Genomic DNA, 18,878 nt, shown 5'->3' with positions numbered 1-18,878 from the left:
AAGATAGCCTTGTTTTGCAAACCAAGTTAGAAATTAGAAAGGCCATGTGACCCCTCCAAGGTAACAAAGTAGTAAGTAGTGAATTGCATTTTTAACCAATTTTTGTCCGATTCTAAAACTCCTATTTTCTCACTAAATCATGCTGCTTCTCAACCATAATGGAAGAGATTTTTTTTTCAACTGTTAGGAAAGGCCTATGTGTGTTTCTAAAGCGACATACAGAAGACTATCAAAAAGCATGTTTAAGATATGCTTTGACAGTTTATGTACATTTAAAAAAGCAACTCATAAAAATTGTAAAGAAAAACACTAGTGTATGATTGTAAAAGTATCATTAATTATAAAATCAACCATTTAAACAACAATCTAAAGACATTTCAAAAATGATTCCAGTACTGAGTTGAAAGAACAAAGATTCAGCAACAGCCAGTAAGAAATTAAATAATTATAAAGTCAACTGTAATCCATTTAAGAGAGAGCTAGCCCTGGCTATCTTATTTTGTAAACATTAAACACAGTAACAGAACATAATTTTTAATGTTATGCTGCCCTTATTTAGCGCCAGGAACACTGGAGTCTATTTCATTCCAGGAAGTGGGGAAAAGCTCTTTTAGTCTATACACATTTATAGAAAGCAGAGAAAATATTTCACATAAAATTAGCAGTAGCCCTGCCCAGTTTTCTCAATGGTTAGAGCACCAGCCTTCAGACTGAAGGGTCGTCGGCTCGATTCCTGGTCAAGGGCCCGTACTTGTTGCAGGTTCCCCAGCCTTAGTAGGGACACACGGGGGAGGTAACCAATCAATGCGTCTCACCTCAATGTTTCTCTCTCTCCCCCTCATTCTTTCTTCTCTCCCACTCGCTCTAGAAATCAATGGGGAACATATCCTCGGGTGAAAATTAAAATAAATAAATAAATAAATCAGCAAATAATTATGTATGTTGAAACAAATGTTAATGTCTTCAATTTTATAGGAGAAAATGTTTCTATATCATATCAGATAACTAATTAACCATTACCTGCATTTAATTAAAAAGTCATCTTTTCTCTTGCTTTCCCCCTATAAAATTGCTTTACTGTTTAAAATGCTTCTGCTGCTTTACCATTCTCCTTAGACTCTACTGGGAGTAATTGTTACTTCTCTACCAGGAACAGGTTAGCAAAATAAAATTATTTTCTCTTGAGCTTCATTGGAAGAATTGTGTTTACTTATTAAGGCAATCCCAGTGTATATCCATGGATATTGTAAGCAGAATTTGAGACTGTCATAAAACATCTATTTATATAACCTAAAAAAAGATATTGGGAAAACATTTAATTCTAAAGCTCTTGAACATCTTATTTACACTAGAAAGGAGCTATTATATAAACGTTGAAACAAAATGCTAAGTGATTTTTCTAAGTCGCACACTGAACACATACTTCGTGAACTTATTAGTGCAAAATATTGCTACACAATGAAATAAATTATATTCAGGAGGGTAAATACTAAAGAGAACATGGAAATCTTTCACCTGATGCAATACACTTAACATTCCTTCAGTGTAGAACTCCTACACACTTATACAGGAGTTTTTTCACATTTTATCTCTTGAGAAGACAGATACTTTAATATCACGGTTCTAGTAATGTAGCACTCATTAGTTTTAAAGAAACATCAAACTCTCCTGGCTCCTGAACGTACAATAGAAATATTCCTTAGGAGAGTTCCATATACATGTGCACCAGGATGAGGCTGTAACAGTATCAGGTTTTTTTTCCTTCTATTAATATGGATATTCATGAGCCAAATTATTTAGAATTAATGAAACTTTGGAACCAAATCTTTACACCCACTGATTTATTAACTACTGTAATACACTGACACCATAATGCAAGTAACAAATCACAACAGCATCCTAATAAAAGGATATAGTTAAAAGAAAAATCTGCACTGTGACCTTCGTAGAGCTCCCACCAAAAGTATTTTAAAAAAGGAAAACCTATTGGAAGCTGGGCTGCCTGGCAACCAGAAGCTGGTTGCTAAGCTGCACTCCTTTAACATGCCATCATGAATGCTAGCACAGTGAAAGAATAATTTGGTATGAACAAAAGCCTCTAAAAGAGACTGGGACTTAAGAGCGTCTGGTTTACCCTCGGAGAACAATGCAGCTGCCAAACCAATCTGGAAGCTCCGACATCATTGTTCTGTAAACCCCACAATCTGCTCTGCCTGCAGGAAGTGTAGTTAATGGGCAACATTTTTTATCTCCCCTGAAAACTTTGGGTTTCGCCTAAGTGCTGTTGTGAGATAATTCTTCAAGATCATAATTCACTGACCAAATCTCTGAATTGAACTAGAAATTATAATTTTAATTTTGAGCAGTAGTGTTTTTGTTATGGGTTGTTTCAAACAAGATAAATACTTATGAAATATGCAGCCAGTGGGGGAAAATTAGAATGCAATGTTATGTTTACAGCATAAATAAAATTCTTAATTTTTACATTTTTCAAAGAAACAAAACCAGATACCGTACTTTTTAAACTGAAAATTAGTCACCATAAAAAAAGTACTTAAACCTTCAGTCTAATAAAAAAAAATACTGATTATATTATGTAAATCTGCTAAGTAATTATATTATATGGCTATAATACAGAGAGAAAAAATGAGATTATCAGTTGTTTGCTTCTTACAATATTAAACCAGATAAAACTCATTTGCATATGAATGCATTTAATGAATACAATATACCTTTAACTTGTGATAAATCATGTGATTTATATATACTACTTAAACCAAAAGTTTAAAATAATTGGACTAATATATATATTTTAAAACACATATGTATTGATTTCAGAGAGAAAAGAAGAGGGAAAGAGAGACAGACAGAAGAGGGAAAGAGAGAGAATAATTGATTGGATGCCTCCTGCAAGCTCTACACTGGGGATCGATCCCACAACCCAAGCATATGTCCCAACCGGGAATTGAACCATGACCTCTTGGTTTATAGGTTGATGCTCAACCACTGAGCCACGCAGGTCAGGTGGACAAATATGATTTTTAATATTAAGGGTAAATGTAAGCTTGATGTAACCTACTTAAAAAAGCCTTTTTATTTTGTTGCAAAATAAGTTTTCTTTTAAAAGATTTTGGTTTAACTTTTTTTTTTTCTCACACTGACAGACCTCTCTTCATTGGTTACCTCAGAGAACGTTATTCAATATCATCTTAAACAGTTATATCATTTTTAGTACATATTAACCAACAGACTAAATATGAAATAGTACAAATAAGGTCAACTGAGTTCATTTGCCAGGCCTATAAACTGCATATATTCTCTCTGTATAATATAAATCTAAAATAATCTGATTTGTATTGAGCTGGGTGGTAAAGATTTGTGTTTTGCTTTTTTAAAACTTTAACCTTTAAAATGCTTCCTTACCCACTTGAAATTAGTAAAGGATTGCCCTAACTTAATATGGCACTTAAAAAAAAAAAGAATTTGGCAATATTTTAAAATCTTTCAATAAAAACTTAAATGCTAAGATTTAAAATCTGATAAAAAATATTTTCATATGCTGCAGTATTTGTCAATCTAATGCAATATGTAAAAATTACAAGTAATTAAAAGAAATCTTTTTTAAAAAAATATATTTTATTGATTTTTCACAGAGAGGAAGAGAGAGGGATAGAGTTAGAAACATCGATGAGAGAGAATCATCGATCAGCTGCCTCTTGCACACCCCCTTACTGAGGATGTGCCCGCAACCAAGGTACATGCCCTTGACCGGAATCGAACCCGGGACCTTTCAGTCTGCAGGCCGACGCTCTATCCACTGAGCCAAACCGGTTTCGGCTTAAAAGAAATCTTACGATAAAGACTGGTATATGATCTTTTTGTTCAATGCCTTAAAAATGACTAATATAATTTTGAAAAAGAAAAAATAGCGAAGACTAATAATGTCACAAAAGTGATTACATGTCAGGTAGAAAATATTTTCTCCTTAATTTCTACACCATTTATTAGACTTTTATGTTTTGTATTTACTCAAATGCAAGCATATATAAATAATATTTAATCAACTCTGAACTAATAAGGGTAATTTTTCTCAATTCATTAAGCAGCAACATAGAGTTTATACTCTGATAGTTATAAAAAACAATACAAGAAATATTTTTAAGCTTTCTATCAGGAATCCATTAAAACTAGCCTTTACATACTATACTCATGAACACAAGGAGTATTGGGCAAAAATATAATTGTCTGAAAACAGATTTCTATACTTATAAAGTTACAGATTCCCTTCAGAAATTGTATTGGAAATGAAACATTTTTTCTTGCTAAATGCCTAATAAGTGAAAAAAGCAAATAATACTATTTGTTGAAAAAAACCTAAATTTTCATAATTTTGTAGATGATGAAGAACTATAATATTTTAATGGCCAACAAAACAAAACAAAACAAAACAAAACAAAAAAGAAAAAACACTTTATCTTAGCAAGTTGTTGCCTTTAGTAAAATTTTTTGAAAATTCTCATTAGATGACTTGGATAATCCTAAAATCTTCTTCTCAAATCAAATCAAATATGTTTTATATCCTAAAGAGCCTCATATTAATCAAGAATATTAAACCATAAACTTGTTAAGTCAATTTATTTGTTTGTAATGTAAGTTTACAAAGCCATACAGTGGGTTCTGGTTGTTATCCAAAAAGTAATACTAAGAGAACAATAAAAATAAAATAATGAATATGTAATAAATACCTACTGCTATAGTCTCTGTGTATTTAATTACCATTGTATTTCAGTGAGAGCTGTTGTCTGTGTCCCTCTAGCTAACAAAGGAAGATGTCCCTTTGAACAGATTGGTTAATGCTCTTTAGGGCAACAGATGTCTACTGGAACCGCAGGAGACCAGCAACTGGTGGCCTGCCCATCTTCGGAAAACTTTCAATAGTCTTATGCATATGTTCACACAATAGGGCATGTGGCAGAAGTGAAAACCTCTTTTTAACCCTTTGAGCTCTCTCTTTCTCTCCCAACTTAGAGATGAAAGTCTCTGTCGCCTCCCCTTTCCCCATAACAGAACTCTTGAAAGCAACAGTTTTTGAAATGACATCTTCAATCTAATATCTGAAACTAGGGCAAGGAAAGAAAAATTTGGGAAGAAGAAATTAGTAACTCTAGGTGGATACTGAAACTTCTGACAAAAGTAACAGAATGCTTAATCATCACATTTAAAACAAGCTGCTTGAAACATCTAACCATATCAATCCATCTCCACAAGCTAGGTTTTTAAGGCAATGGAAAAACCTATCAAATCTTACTATAATTTTACAGCACTAGGTCTGACAATGACACAGTAATAAACATAAGACTGTGACAAGATAAAAATCCAAATTTGTTGTTTACGGAAATATCAGAACACGTTACAATTTATCTTTAAGTACCAAATGATTACATGCCACACCTAACACCTGGTGAATGCTCCTGGAGCTGTAATTATAAACTCCAGAATTATAAAAATGTTAAAAAAAATCTGCTTCCCATATTTTACAGAAAAAACTCACTTTTCAGGTATTTTGACACTATGCAGTAAATTGTAGGCTTTCATCTGAGGTGCTTTCTATCCAGAGTTCAAGTTAACACCTTGAATATTTACTAAAGTTTAACTCCCAAGGCATGAAGCAGCACAGATACTCACGTTACCGGGAAAATACAAAGACACTGGCTTCTGTAGCAGCTTCAGCAGTAACTCCTTAACACAGTTTTAGCTGCAGACTTCCAGGCAGGCAAGAAGAACAATGAATGGCAGAACAGATGGACGGGCAATGTCTCTGCTTAACCTACTACCGAGTGAAATAACAGCCAATCATAGGCCAGAAAGCTCACAATTAGTTGGCCGGGCAGATGCAAGCCAACCTCAGCACCCTGCATCCAGGTTTTTAAGATAAGCAAGTTGATGTCACTCTTGGGGTCTGCCCGGGGCAGCATGTGTATATTAAGGAGGGGTGTGCAGCAACAATAGGCCATACAAAGCGGACTAGTAGGCAGCTGCTCTTTGAGAGCAGTCATTAGGGAGCAGGCTGCCAACAAGAAACACCTGGCTTGGGCAGACCAGCTTTTCCTCCTTGTTTATAATGCACGGAACAAAGAGACCAATTATATTTAAAGTAGTAAAAGTTGCAGGTTTCCAAAAAGTTGAGGCTATTCTTTAGTACAGCTTTTTGTTTTTGAGAAGGAAAGAAAACGATGTGTGTCAAAGTAGCAATGAACTGCTGCAGCAATCCCTTTTCTGTAATCACTGAGTTGCTGGTGAAATGAGACAGATTATAATAAAACTATTTCTCTGGAAGTACTGGGAGGTCTAAAATATTGGTAAATATTGGTTGATATGTTGCAAGACCATAAAAAGAGGAAAAGAGATGACACTAATGTTTTAGAAACAAAGGTTGAAGAGTTTACAATTGATTTATAAAGTAAGCTCACTGGAGTACAGTGTAATAAATCAAAACAAGTTGTGTGCAACTTTGTGCCAAATGACTCATCTGAAATGTATAATTTACAAAAAACTAACTTCAACCTAAAATCACCAGAACAGCCCATCTTACGTATGTCAAAGGGTAGTGTAAAATTATTTTATGATGGATACTAATAAAAGCAAAACCTTTAAACCTGTTAAAAGTATTTGTACTTAATGAAATTTGTAAGATGTAATATTCAGTTTCCAGTTCAGCAAACAGTTAACTCTATAAAGAAGAAATATTGTAATATTTCTGAAGGATATAAAAGTAGATAAAACCCAGCCCCTCAGTGAGGAGGCTTGTTATCGCTGATTTATGTCAGCTGCAGTCTGTAGGATTTATAATGCTATGGACTACTTGCTTCTGAGGCTGCAGAAGTCATATCTTGAGTGGCCTCTGGTGATGAAAAAAATTCAATAAAAATGTAAACACCATCAGATGTTGTGAGACTCTTTCCCTACTACAGAGAAAGGAGATCTGTCCAGCTCCCTACTTACGTGACAAAGCGTGTGCACACAAGCACCTGCACACACTCGAGCACCCTCTTTTCATTCCAGTGGAAATGAGAAGAGTGAAGGCAAGAAGCTGCTCTTACAATTTGTTTTACACAGGCTGATTTATGCAGAGCCTCGGCTTTTCCCTTACTATCATATTGGTTGGGACTCTTGGCCACATCCTTATTGTGCCACCAAAGTATAAATAAGCTCTTCTCCCTGTACAAAATAAGAGGAAGATGTACTCTATACGGTTAACATTTTCAGTTATCTCACTGAGAGCATTCCTTATGCCTACTAAAGGCCTAGAAATTATTGTTGTTTCCAGAAAAAAAATGGAAATATAAAATATGACACAGTAGATCACCATTTGTCTATATTTTCTTAAAAAAAGCTTGAAGGTATGCCATCTCAAAAATGTAAGAAAAGTTAAAAATCTGAAAATATTTTTGAACTAAATGAACTTATTGGGTTCTGAATGACAAACTAATTTCTAAAGCAAGAACTATTCTTTTCTCTCTGCCAAGGGCTTCAGTTATGCTTCTGTAATAGTTAAGTCCATGGACTAATTTCATAGGCCCACCCAAAATAATTTCCAATATTCTATAGTTTATTGCAAATTATAAAGTGAATTACACAGAATTCAGTTTTTATATAAGGGATAAGCACATGAAACTTAAAGAAATGAAAAAAATAAGAATTTATCTTTTTTTTTTTTTTTTTGTGGTATGCTGTTACTTTTTTGCAATCATGAGTATCAACCCTGAAAGGAGGAAGAAAGATAAATAAAGCCACTAGTATGGTTTAGTTGTACTTCTGGTAAAACTGAGTTTGATTTTAAAATATAAGAATGAAAAATATATATTCATGCAAAGCAGTTAAAACTAAAACCTAATAATAAAGCTAAAACCTAATAATAAAACTTAAGCTATGCACTGACTAGAGAGATCAATGTTTACAGTCAATATTTATGAATTCAGATAGAAAACTTTTTCTTTTGTGTATGAAAAGGAAACTCTTTAGTATGAATAGACAGCCTTCTTTCCCTTGGGTTACCTTTCTTCTCTTTCTCCCTTGCTACTATAGTTACTGTTTTGTAGCTTTAATTCAGGAGGAGGAGGAATCCTCTCACTAATTCCTGCCATGAACACAAAGAAGGAGAGAAAAGAAGGAAGAGCCCAGCAGGCAGCCTGATCTCCTGATCTCCAGCACTGATTAAGCTTTTTTTTTTTTTTTTTTTTTTTTTTTTTTTTTTTTACCAGCAGCAAATAAAGGCAGCGATCTGAAAAAGCTAATCAGACCCTGCTGCGGTCTCTCCACTATCTGGGCCGCTAGGATTGGATAGTGTTAAGCACATTACAACATCTGGAGGTGTCTCTGAGTCACACTTCCCTAGCCCACTTCCCAAGGCAGAGCCAGTACACACAGCTGCCGGCTCTGCCTGGGCCACCGCAATAAGTGACTGTGCAGTTACACGGAAGAAACAGGAGAACAAGGCAGTGTCATGTTAGGCAGATACTATTGTAAAATCTGTCAGCGCCAAGGACGGGTCTAACATCTGAAACTGCAACTATATGACAAGACCTTGTGAAGTCTGAATGTGAAACTCCTGGGCTTTGATGCTAATGTTTGGAATCAATTCTCGGTCAGTGATCCAAGCCATCTTCCTGGTACCTGTCTCCTAGGTACTTAAAGTTTGTTCCCCTTTAATACACAATCTCTTTCAAGTCTAACAAGAACACTATGCAGAATACAAAACATTATTATATCACGTTTTATCAGTTGTCCTCCAAAAAATTAAAAGGTTATTTTTGAGAGTTACAAAAACCCAACCAAAACCCCACGTTTATACACATGATGTACTAAAGAATGGCGCAGAATCAATCAGGCACCCACTCTAATCTCTAGGTCACTATACTTAGGAAGCCGGATGGACCACGATAGCTTTAATATATTTTATTTTCTTCAGGCCTTGATTACTTTTGCTTCTTAAGTTATCTCTTCCTTGAGTAGCTCCTAAGTACATCCCTGCCAAAGTAATTTTCGTTGACACCAGCCACTCCCATGCTTAAAAATAGTCTCAGTAGCAAACGACGAGTCTGGGAGATTCTCTGCTTGGTTTTTAAGGTTCTTTCTACACCCTGGGCCCCTCCGGCCCTGCAATCCTTTACCTCCCATTTCACTGAAGGGACTGGGGAGCACAGGGGAAGGCACCCTGTGTGTTCCCTGGCACCGCCTCACCTACACAGATCGCCTCTGCTGTTCTAGGCCCAGCTCAGGGTTCATTTTCCCCATAAAACCTTCCTGGACTCGTTCAGTTTTTAATGATGCCCAACTCCTGTAACATAGAATCCATACTGCACAACACAAGCACTTACTGATGAACCAACTGGGCCGGAACCTTCTTGAGGGCAGAGCCGTTTACTCTCCCACAATCCACACAGAAAAAAACGATGTGCTGCAATGTGCTGACATCTAGAAAACACTGGAGTGAAAAACAAGACCCACCCATAAAAGAACAGGCTTCTGCAAACAGGAAGGAATGCAGGCCCTCACAGAAACAGAGCGCGCTCTTGTTAAGTTTTTTCCCTCTTTTGTGACCAGATGAGCCTATCAAAGAGCCCTCAGCTGTTTGCCATGCTCGGCAGCCCTGGTTCTGCCACTGGGGCTGCCTGCACCATTCCAGGCCGCTGGGAGCCAGGCCTCCGGATGATGACAGATCTCTCCACACAGTCTCTTTTGCTGGCTGCAAATTCCCACCCGGAGTGGTGTCCATTGGAGGGACATTCAGGCCTGTCCCTCCTCACCCGAGGATGCCGATCTGCTGGGGAAGTCTGGGGAGAGGAACTGGGAGAGCACAGCCTCCTCTGCTCGCTGGCCTCTCACTGGGCCTGCCCAGGTGCAGAGTAAGGGCACGGTTGGTTGCTTTGCTCTCCAGCACTGCCTGAGGTTGAGTGGTTAAATCCTTCTAATTTGGAGGTTCAATGTAACTAAGCTCTTGATGCTGTGATCTTAAGTCATGTTCTACAATAGTTTTATCAGAAAAAGAACTGCTATTTTGATGTCCATCTGCTTGGGTCCTTTATCTATTTCTCTATAGGTTCAAACCTAAGGCAGGAAAAAGACCCACTCAAACAATATTCAACAATAAAAAGTTTTGTTATAAAGAACTATTTAGGGAAAAAAGTAATAAAAATTAACTCTGATAAGACTACTTTTAAAATAAATACAAAGTTAAGAAAAACAAAATTCTGTAATAAAAAAAGAAGATAATGGTCCTCAAAATAAAAATTCTTAGGGTTTGATTTTTTAAAAATCAGTGTTCTATCATTAAGAGCAAACAACCCTCAACTACCTTTAGGGTTCAGAGACATATCTTATATAATAAAAGGCTAATATGCAAATCGACCTCACAGCAGAACCACCAGTCGCTATGATGTGCACTGACCACCAAGGGGCAGATGCTCAACACAGGAGCTGCCCCCAGCCCATAGGCCCCAGGCCAGCCAAGACAGGTGCCAGCAGGGACCTCGGATCGCCCTGCTGGTCACCCCACAGATCAGCCCTGATTGCTGGCCAGGCCTAGGGACCTACCCATGCACAAATTTCGTGCATCAGGCCTCTAGTACTAAATGTATACACAAAAACAGCATTTCTTCCCAGTGGTCTAAAAACAAAAGAACTTTTCTATAGTAATTTTAAGTGACAATATAACCATATTCTTAGACTTCAAATATTTCCCAGTGATTAGCTTTCCATTTAGTATTTTTAAAAATTCATTAAACAAATGCCTATAAACAGATTACCTTAAATTTCTATAACACTTATAAATACTCAATCTTAGAGAAGGCCAGTGGATACAAATCACATCTGGAATCTAGTGTAATAGGATGCTAAACAACTAATATATGAGGAAGCAGTGGAGAGACAATTCCTGAGGAAAAAAGGGCATACATGATTTTTAAAGAAGTAGAAAGCACATGATATCATCCATGTTAACAAACACAGTCATATTAAGTACAACTGAAACTCTGAGGAAAAACCCAAAATGTGTAATTTTATATAAAATATATACAAGACATTCTCAGAATTACATCACAACTGAATGGTAGGTAAATGACACTTTATCTCGTCTAGTAATGGCAGTATTTACAACATCATCATCAAAGCCTAGTCAGAACTCCTCTCTCCTGAGCCACGCACTTTATCTTCCCCATGACATCCCTCACTTCCTGCCCAGTATGTGCTTATGTCTGCACATCACACCTTCAGGCTGTACGTCATGCAAGCTGAGGGTGGTGCATGTTTTATTCTTTAAGTATTAAATAATTCTGCTTGGCAAACTAATTCAAAGCTGCTTGACCAAAAGCATTGCTAAAGTGAAATTGACAGATTTAGGCTACAAAGAATAATTGCACTAGAGAGAACTAAAATAGGGCTCTCTCATTAGGTCTGTCTGTTCTTGCTATGGTCTAGAAGAGAGTATAATAGTAGCATGTGTGTATCAAATGGAAAGGAACACAGGAAAACAGTAAGCATGCTATACAGCAAATAATACAAAAGGAACTGCAAACTATCTGTCACCCAATAAAAGTTCTATTAATTATAAATTTGATCTAAATTTAAATTCTTATTAATGATCAAGTCAAGAATAGTTCCTTATATACCAATTCTTATAAGATGGAAAGACAAAATGCCTAAGTTAATACTTCCAATGGCCCTCATACTACTATTGAGTTTAAATTACTACACACTACTGATTTTAGACAACTGTCCTGGTGTGCAAGACACTGGAAAACACAGAGAGGCTGATAAAAAGAACTTCTGTTAGAAAATAATGCTCAGTGAAATTAGCAAAAAGTTCACAAATTTTTTTTTTTTCTTCATAGCGTTCCTTTCATTCTAGAGAGAGAGGTAATAATTCAGGCATTAAATTTGTTATTCTGGCCAGGCCAGTGTGACTCTGTGGTTGAGTGTGGACCTATGAACCAGGAAGTCATGGTTTGATTCCTAGTCAGGGCACATGTCTGGGTTTTGGATTCGAATCCCAATAGAGTGTGTGCAGGATGCAGCCAATCAATGATTCTCTCTCATTATTGATGTTTCTATCTATCTCTCCCTCTCCCTTCCTCTCTGCAATCAATAAAAACATATTTAAAAAAGTCATTCTGAGCATTTAGGATAAGATTCCTTCTAAATAGGAACGATCATATACTATAATTAGTTAAATTTAGAATATGAATCATCCTAAACAACTGCCAATGCAATTGGTTTGTTAACTCCTGTGTTTTGCTTTCTGATTTATCTGCAGAGCCCAGCAGAGAGCCTGGCACACAGAGGCACTTAATAAATACGTGCTAAATAAAAGATGCACTTCAGTATCGGGGCCAAAATCTCTTCTTCAGATTTTTTCTTTACTTAATGTTATATAACCTACAGACCCAAGTATTTAAAGCAGTGGTTTTCTCAATTTGTTTACATATTGGAATCATCAGGGGAGGTTGAAAATACAATATTTGGATTCCAGAGTTCCATCCCTAGAGGTTTCTTTTTTTTTGATCTAGGAAAAGCTTGCCATACTCCAGTGATTCTAATGTGGAGCCAAGTTTAAGAACATTGACTTAAAATTTCTTTCTTCTAAAATATCTTTCTCCACAGCTTCACTTGTTAGAATCCTGTCCATTATCATTGAAGACTCAGCTACACACCCAACTTTGCCATGAGAACTTTCCTGGAACACTTTGCAACTTTGGATTATTTAAGGTTTGCACAGGGCCTGACATGGCTAAGACCTTGTGGGGACCCTGACCAGACTACGCCAGGTGTTCCAGGCCCATGTGCTATGCATGTGCAAAGGCCATGGCACAGTTTTACTGTACGCACTGTGCAGGCATACCTTTCTACAACCACACGCTGGTGTGCTATTTGACAAGAAGCCTCTCTTGTTTGAGTCAGTATGAAAATGTGTTGCTGACCAGCTGGTGAGCGGCTGCTTTGTGGAGGCTACTTTGAAGAACTGCTTTGTCTAGTGGCTCCTGTGTTTGCTGCAATGACTACTTAACTGGAATAAAGTCTCTCCTATATGTCTGTGGCTACTCATGTTTTCTTCCAATTCCTGGCATCCTCGGAGATCCAGCCCCTAGCAGAGGGCTGTGACCAACAGACCGGATACATCTTTGAGTGGTGAATAATTCTGGGAGCATAATACATAACAGAAACTTAGTATTTACTGGAAGAATGTATGGTTATTCTCATTATTCAGATTCTGTATTTGCAAACTTGCCTCCTTAGTAAAATTTTAGGCACAAAATGAATACCCACGGTGCTTTGGAGTCTTTCTACAGACAGGCCCGCACAGACAGGCCGAAAATGTGACTTGCCCAAGACACACATTCCCGTGAGGCTGAACAAAGTGACACGTTTTCTTCTTATTTCAGCTCTCCTACTGCAAACAAGTGTCTTAAAAGGATTATTTAGTACTACCTTTTTGCATTTTTGTTGGTGAATTTGCTGTTTAAATGCTGCTCAAGTGCTATCTATTAAGTGCAAGAAGGCTGTGAAGTGCCTTATGGAGAAACTATGTATTAGGTAAGCTTTTTTTTTTAGATAAAAAAAAATGCAGTGCTGTTGGTTGTGAGTTCAATGTTAATTAATCAAATATATATGTAAAATAAGGTGTCTTTAAACAGCAATAGATGTACAAGGTTATGTACTGATGGGTCCATGGAACTGTTTTGATCTGAGGCTAAATCCTGTGTTTCCGGTAGGAGTAATGGTTCAGTATTTGCAGCAACTTTACAGAACAGAACTACAATGAAAAACAAGAATCGGCTGTAATTTTTCCCGCTTCAGAACTCATAGACATCTTAGCAGCTATTTTTAATACCAGTTTTATTCAGCAACTGGGACCCTCCAAGAGCCCTGCACTGGGACTACAGCAAGAACAAAGCAAGTCTCCCTCCCTCACCAAGCTTTCGGTGTCAGGTGGAGTGGGGGAGAGGGAGAGAATATAAACAAAAAATACAATTCAGGTGATGGTCAATAAACGTTAAAGAAACTCTGAATCATGGAAGCCTTCCCTGGGAAGGCAGTATTTGTGCAGATACCGAAATGAAGTGAAAGGAAGTATGTAACAGGAAGAGGGAGGATTAGGTACAAAGCCCTGAGATGAGTGTGCTCATGGGTCAAGGTGGCCAGTATGACTGGCAGCAAGTGAGCAAGGTATGAGTCAGAAAGATAAGGTCAAGGGAAGCCAGGCCAGTAGAACTCTGAAGGGTAATGCTTCTCAAGTGTTACTTAGCATCTGAAGATCTGCGGACCCTGAAGACTCTGACTCAGGAAGACTGGGGTGGGGTCTGAGATTAACACATTTAACAAGATCACAGCTGATGCTACTGCCCTTGGTCCATGGACCCTACTTTGAGTAGCAAGGTCATAGGTCAAACTTGGCTTTTATTCTGAGATGGGAAACCTTTGGAGGGCTTTGAGCAGATGGAGTGACATTTTATACTAATGTCTAATAAGTTTGACCTACTTCCACCCTTCCAATTGTGTTACATTGATCTTTACCTATTTCTGTGCCAACACTGTCTATTAATAACTGTAGATTTATAATATATTGGGTACACTGCATGTGCAAATATTCTATCATTAGTTTTTCTCATTTTTATATTATTACCATGGATGTTTCTGCATGTACACGCTTTCAGGTACTTTAGAATTGTTTTGACAAGTTTTAACCAAAAGGCTGTTGGGAGTTTGACAGAGACTACAGTGCAGTAATACCTGCTTAAAAAGCACTGCTGATTCTATTAATCAAAAACAATTTATTGACATTTTCTTTATCTTTCAATACAGTTATCTAGATTTCTTAATGGGGAGTTATGAATTTATTAAACTTGTGTTAAAAACATTTTGGTTTTGTTCTTGCTGCTGTGGATGGAGGGTTTTTCTTCCCCCATTATATTTTTTATCTGGTTATTGTTGGTATCTAAAAAAATTATTCCCATTCTTTTTCTTGTACAAAGTTCAGTGAACTAGGTATTTCAGTGACTCTTAATGTTTCTGCTAGTGTTTTACTGAGGCTCTTGGATTTTCCAGGCACAAAGTAAAATCATCAGATTGCCTCTTCCTTATCAATGTTTGTATCTCTTGTGCCATGCCTTTATCTCATTACATGATTATAATATTAAATAACACTGATTATTTTGTGTTGTTTCTGATATTAATGGGAATGCCTCTAGTGTTTTATTATTAAGCATTTTATATAAACACACACAGATATACAACACACATACACCACCCTGGATAAATTTACCTCCGCTTCCCTCAGTTTCCTCAATTATAAAAAAATATGTAATATGGTTGTTTTAAAATTTAATGTACTAATCAATGTGAAACATTTTGGTCAGTGGCAGGCATATACTAAGTACTCAGTAAGTGTTAGCTACATGAAATAATGTTTATAGACATACATTGTTTATAATAATGTATAAATATATATAGATATAATACACTATATGTAGCCTTTATAAATCTTTTACAGAAATACATTTTTCTCCTTCAGAAAGATTTAAGAAAAAATCTTTTTTCTTTTTTTTTTTGGCTTTGGTGTTTTATTCCATTCTATTTACAATTATTTTGAATCTTTGACATTGTATCTTCAAGTCATGACAGAAGTGTGGTTTTCATGAAGTTTCATTTCTCCCTTTAGTCTGTTTTGTACTGTTTATATATTGCTTTATACTGTTTATTAGAGGAAGTATTGGGAGATGAAAAGGAAAGCAGCCACTGTTAATATATTCAGCTACCTGGAAGTCCTTCCCCAGTTTACTTAAAAAACAAACAAACGATTTTACTGAGGTATAATTTACATATGCCATAAAATTCACTCATTTTAATTATATAATTCAGTGATGAATGGTAAATTTAGGATTTCATTAAAATGATATATGAGCCGAAACTGGTTTGGCTCAGTGGATAGAGGATCAGCCTGCAGACTGAAAGGTCCCGGGTTTGATTCCGGTCAAGGGCATGTACCTTGGTTGCAGGCACATCCCCAGTAGGAGGTGTGCAGGAGGCAGCTGATCGATGTCTCTCTCATCGATGTTTCTAACTCTCTATCCCTCTCTCTTCCTCTCCGTAAAAAAAAAAAAAAAAAAAAAAAAATCAAAAAAATATATTAAAAAAAAGATATATGATAATTATTTTTGCTTGGCTTATTAATACTGTCAAGTATATTAATAGACTGCCTAGTATAGAAACATGATTACATTTTAGAAGGGTTATATTTATTGATATTTACCTAAAACTTTTTATATTGATAACCATGACTAGATTGTCATTTTCTCTTACTTTCTTTGACACATTTGGGCACCACTATTTTGCTGCCATTAGAAAAGTGATATGGTTTCATCCAAACTTTTCCTCAATGGCAAACCAATGCCCAGAGTACCAAAGGAAACTAGGCTCGATTGGCCACATGTTCCCACACAGGCACCACCGTTTCTGATTTACTGCTATTCTGAGATGTGTCCCTGAACCCTTAGTATAAATGTCAGCATGTGGCTCGGAAACAAGAAGATGAGAATAAGGAAATCTCATAACTTATGACTATAAGAACTATATAACACTATACCATGCATCCCTCCCCCCAGCTTACCAAGTAATCTGGAAAAGTTATTTAACTGCTCTGAGTCTGTTTCTCCAAACGTGAAATGGAGAAAACACCACCAACAACAGCATAGGGTTATTATGAAGATTAAATTAATTATATGCATAATAATTTAGAACAGGGCTTGGCGTATAATAAATGTTAAATATTTTACACTAAAAGTGCAATTGCAAAACAACAAAAACACCTCATTTCCTTTATTTTATGTTCTCATTAACTTAATTCTGAAAGTTTTCTCTTTATTACTAGAGGCCTAGTGCACAAAATTCATGCACAGGTAGGGCTCCTAGGCCTGGCTGGCGATCAGGGCCCATCAGTGCCTTTCTTCCCCAGCTTCCTTTTTCCCATGCCGCCCCCCTGGTGGTCAGCACATGTCATAGCGAGCAACAGAACTCCCAGTCTCCCAGTCTCCCAGTCCAACTCTCATGGGGACACTTTGCATATTAGCCTCTTATATATATGGATAGATGGGAAAGATTATGCAAAGACACACACACACACACACACACACACACACACAACAGACTGTCAAGCAGACCAAGGATACAAAGACTATCCCATGTGCCATTAGATTTTCTTACCACATGTTCATAGAATCAAAATATCAAATGACTTGAAGTTCAAATGCCCTATGCTGTCTCTGTTCATGACTTTAACCATGTGAATTTTGTTAAATAAATAATTTAGAACAATGTCTATCAGAGGGAAAGGGGACAACATTTAGTTTGGAAAAGCTAAACATACCTATCCTTTTTTTATAAAAAAAAAACTGATGATTTAAGTGTCATGGAATACTTTAGCTAGTGAGGATAATTAGAAGATGTTAGAAAGCTTTGTAAGGAACTCAAGTATAAAAATGGTTGGGAATCAATGGCTTAGGAAAAATTACATTGATTTGACGGTGGGCAGGAGTGAAGGGATGAGGGAGAAAATGGAAGTATAAATAGAAGAAAATATAACAGGCACCTGAGAGGAAACAGAGTTTCTTGTGGAAAACATTTCTTTCAGTGTTTAGGGTTGGGGAACCTTCTTTCTGCCAAGGGCCATTTGGATATTTAAATCATCCTTCACGGGCCGTACAAAACTATCAACTTAAAAATTATGTGGTTACGAAAAAAAACTCCTAGATTTGAATTTCGAGTCCCGTCTATAGTTGCTTCGGCAAGGCCAGACCAAATGATACAGCCGGGCATTCCCCACCCCTGATTACAAATGGTGGGCTGTGAGAAATTACTTAAAAATAAATGGCTGTGGCCAAAGAGCAGCCATCTCTTCCCACCTCAATAATATTTTAATTTTTGGCCACAGATTTTCCTAAAGTAATAAAACTGAACACTTTTCAGAGTTAGTTTTTTCTAAGATCTATAAGCTATTAATTATTGAAAAATTAACTCCATAATAATTATCTCCCTTAATTTGTTAAAAATTATTTTGTTAAGATTTTAATGACTGAGGAATTTACTGATAGTAATATTTAAGTTCAGAGCATCTTACTTCTTAGGGCATTTTTATAGATGTTAGCTAATTGATCAAATTTTATTTTAAAATTGTTTACAACTTTTAGTAAATAATATTCTGATGAAAATAGCGGAAAGGTTCATGATTACTCAATCAGAATAAATGAGAGGTTAAACTAGTTTTCAATTAATTCATGTATTCATTCAAAAACATTTATTTGAATGCTTATAGTGAGAAAGGGATAATGCTAAGTGGAGAAGATGAGTGATAAACATAAATATAGTTGCTATCCTAAGAAATATAAAATTTATAATAGAGAAACCAGATAAAGGAATATCTATATAATATAGGGTATGTCAGAATTTATGCTCTTAATAGTGATATATCCTACGGTATAAGAGACAAACACAGCGGCTCAGATTTGAGAAGGCCCTGAGAGGTGACATGGAAGCTAAGGCTGAATGATGATGATGACAACACATTCCTATATACACTGTGGTGTGTGTGTCTGTGCAGGGGGTGGGGGGTGGGGAAAGGAAGATTTTTGGCCAGAGAATAACAAAATCAAAGGCCCGGCTATGTGAGAGATGATAAAATATATAGAATTATGTGTGAAGAGGCTAGAAGTGGCCAATTTATGGGAAGCCTTGAATGCTATATTAGAGTTTCAACTTTGGTCCCAGGAAATGATGGGAAAAAAGAGAAACAAATATGAGACATTTTCTAAGATAGAATCAATGGGTCCAGA

The 18,878-nt window shown here is 36.4% G+C and overlaps 1 protein-coding gene across 2 annotated transcripts in view; it reads right to left on the bottom strand.

Moving 5' to 3' along the window:
• The window catches only part of ZC3H12C (zinc finger CCCH-type containing 12C), a 66,637-nt gene that overhangs the window by 31,596 nt on the left and 16,163 nt on the right, over nt 1–18,878 (bottom strand). The window lies entirely within an intron of this gene.

This window comes from Pipistrellus hanaki (assembly GCF_964339955.1).
Source record: "Pipistrellus hanaki genome assembly, chromosome: 9".
In the NCBI taxonomy this organism is placed as follows: Eukaryota; Metazoa; Chordata; class Mammalia; order Chiroptera; family Vespertilionidae; genus Pipistrellus; species Pipistrellus hanaki.
This window is presented reverse-complemented; position numbering and strand designations above follow the sequence as displayed.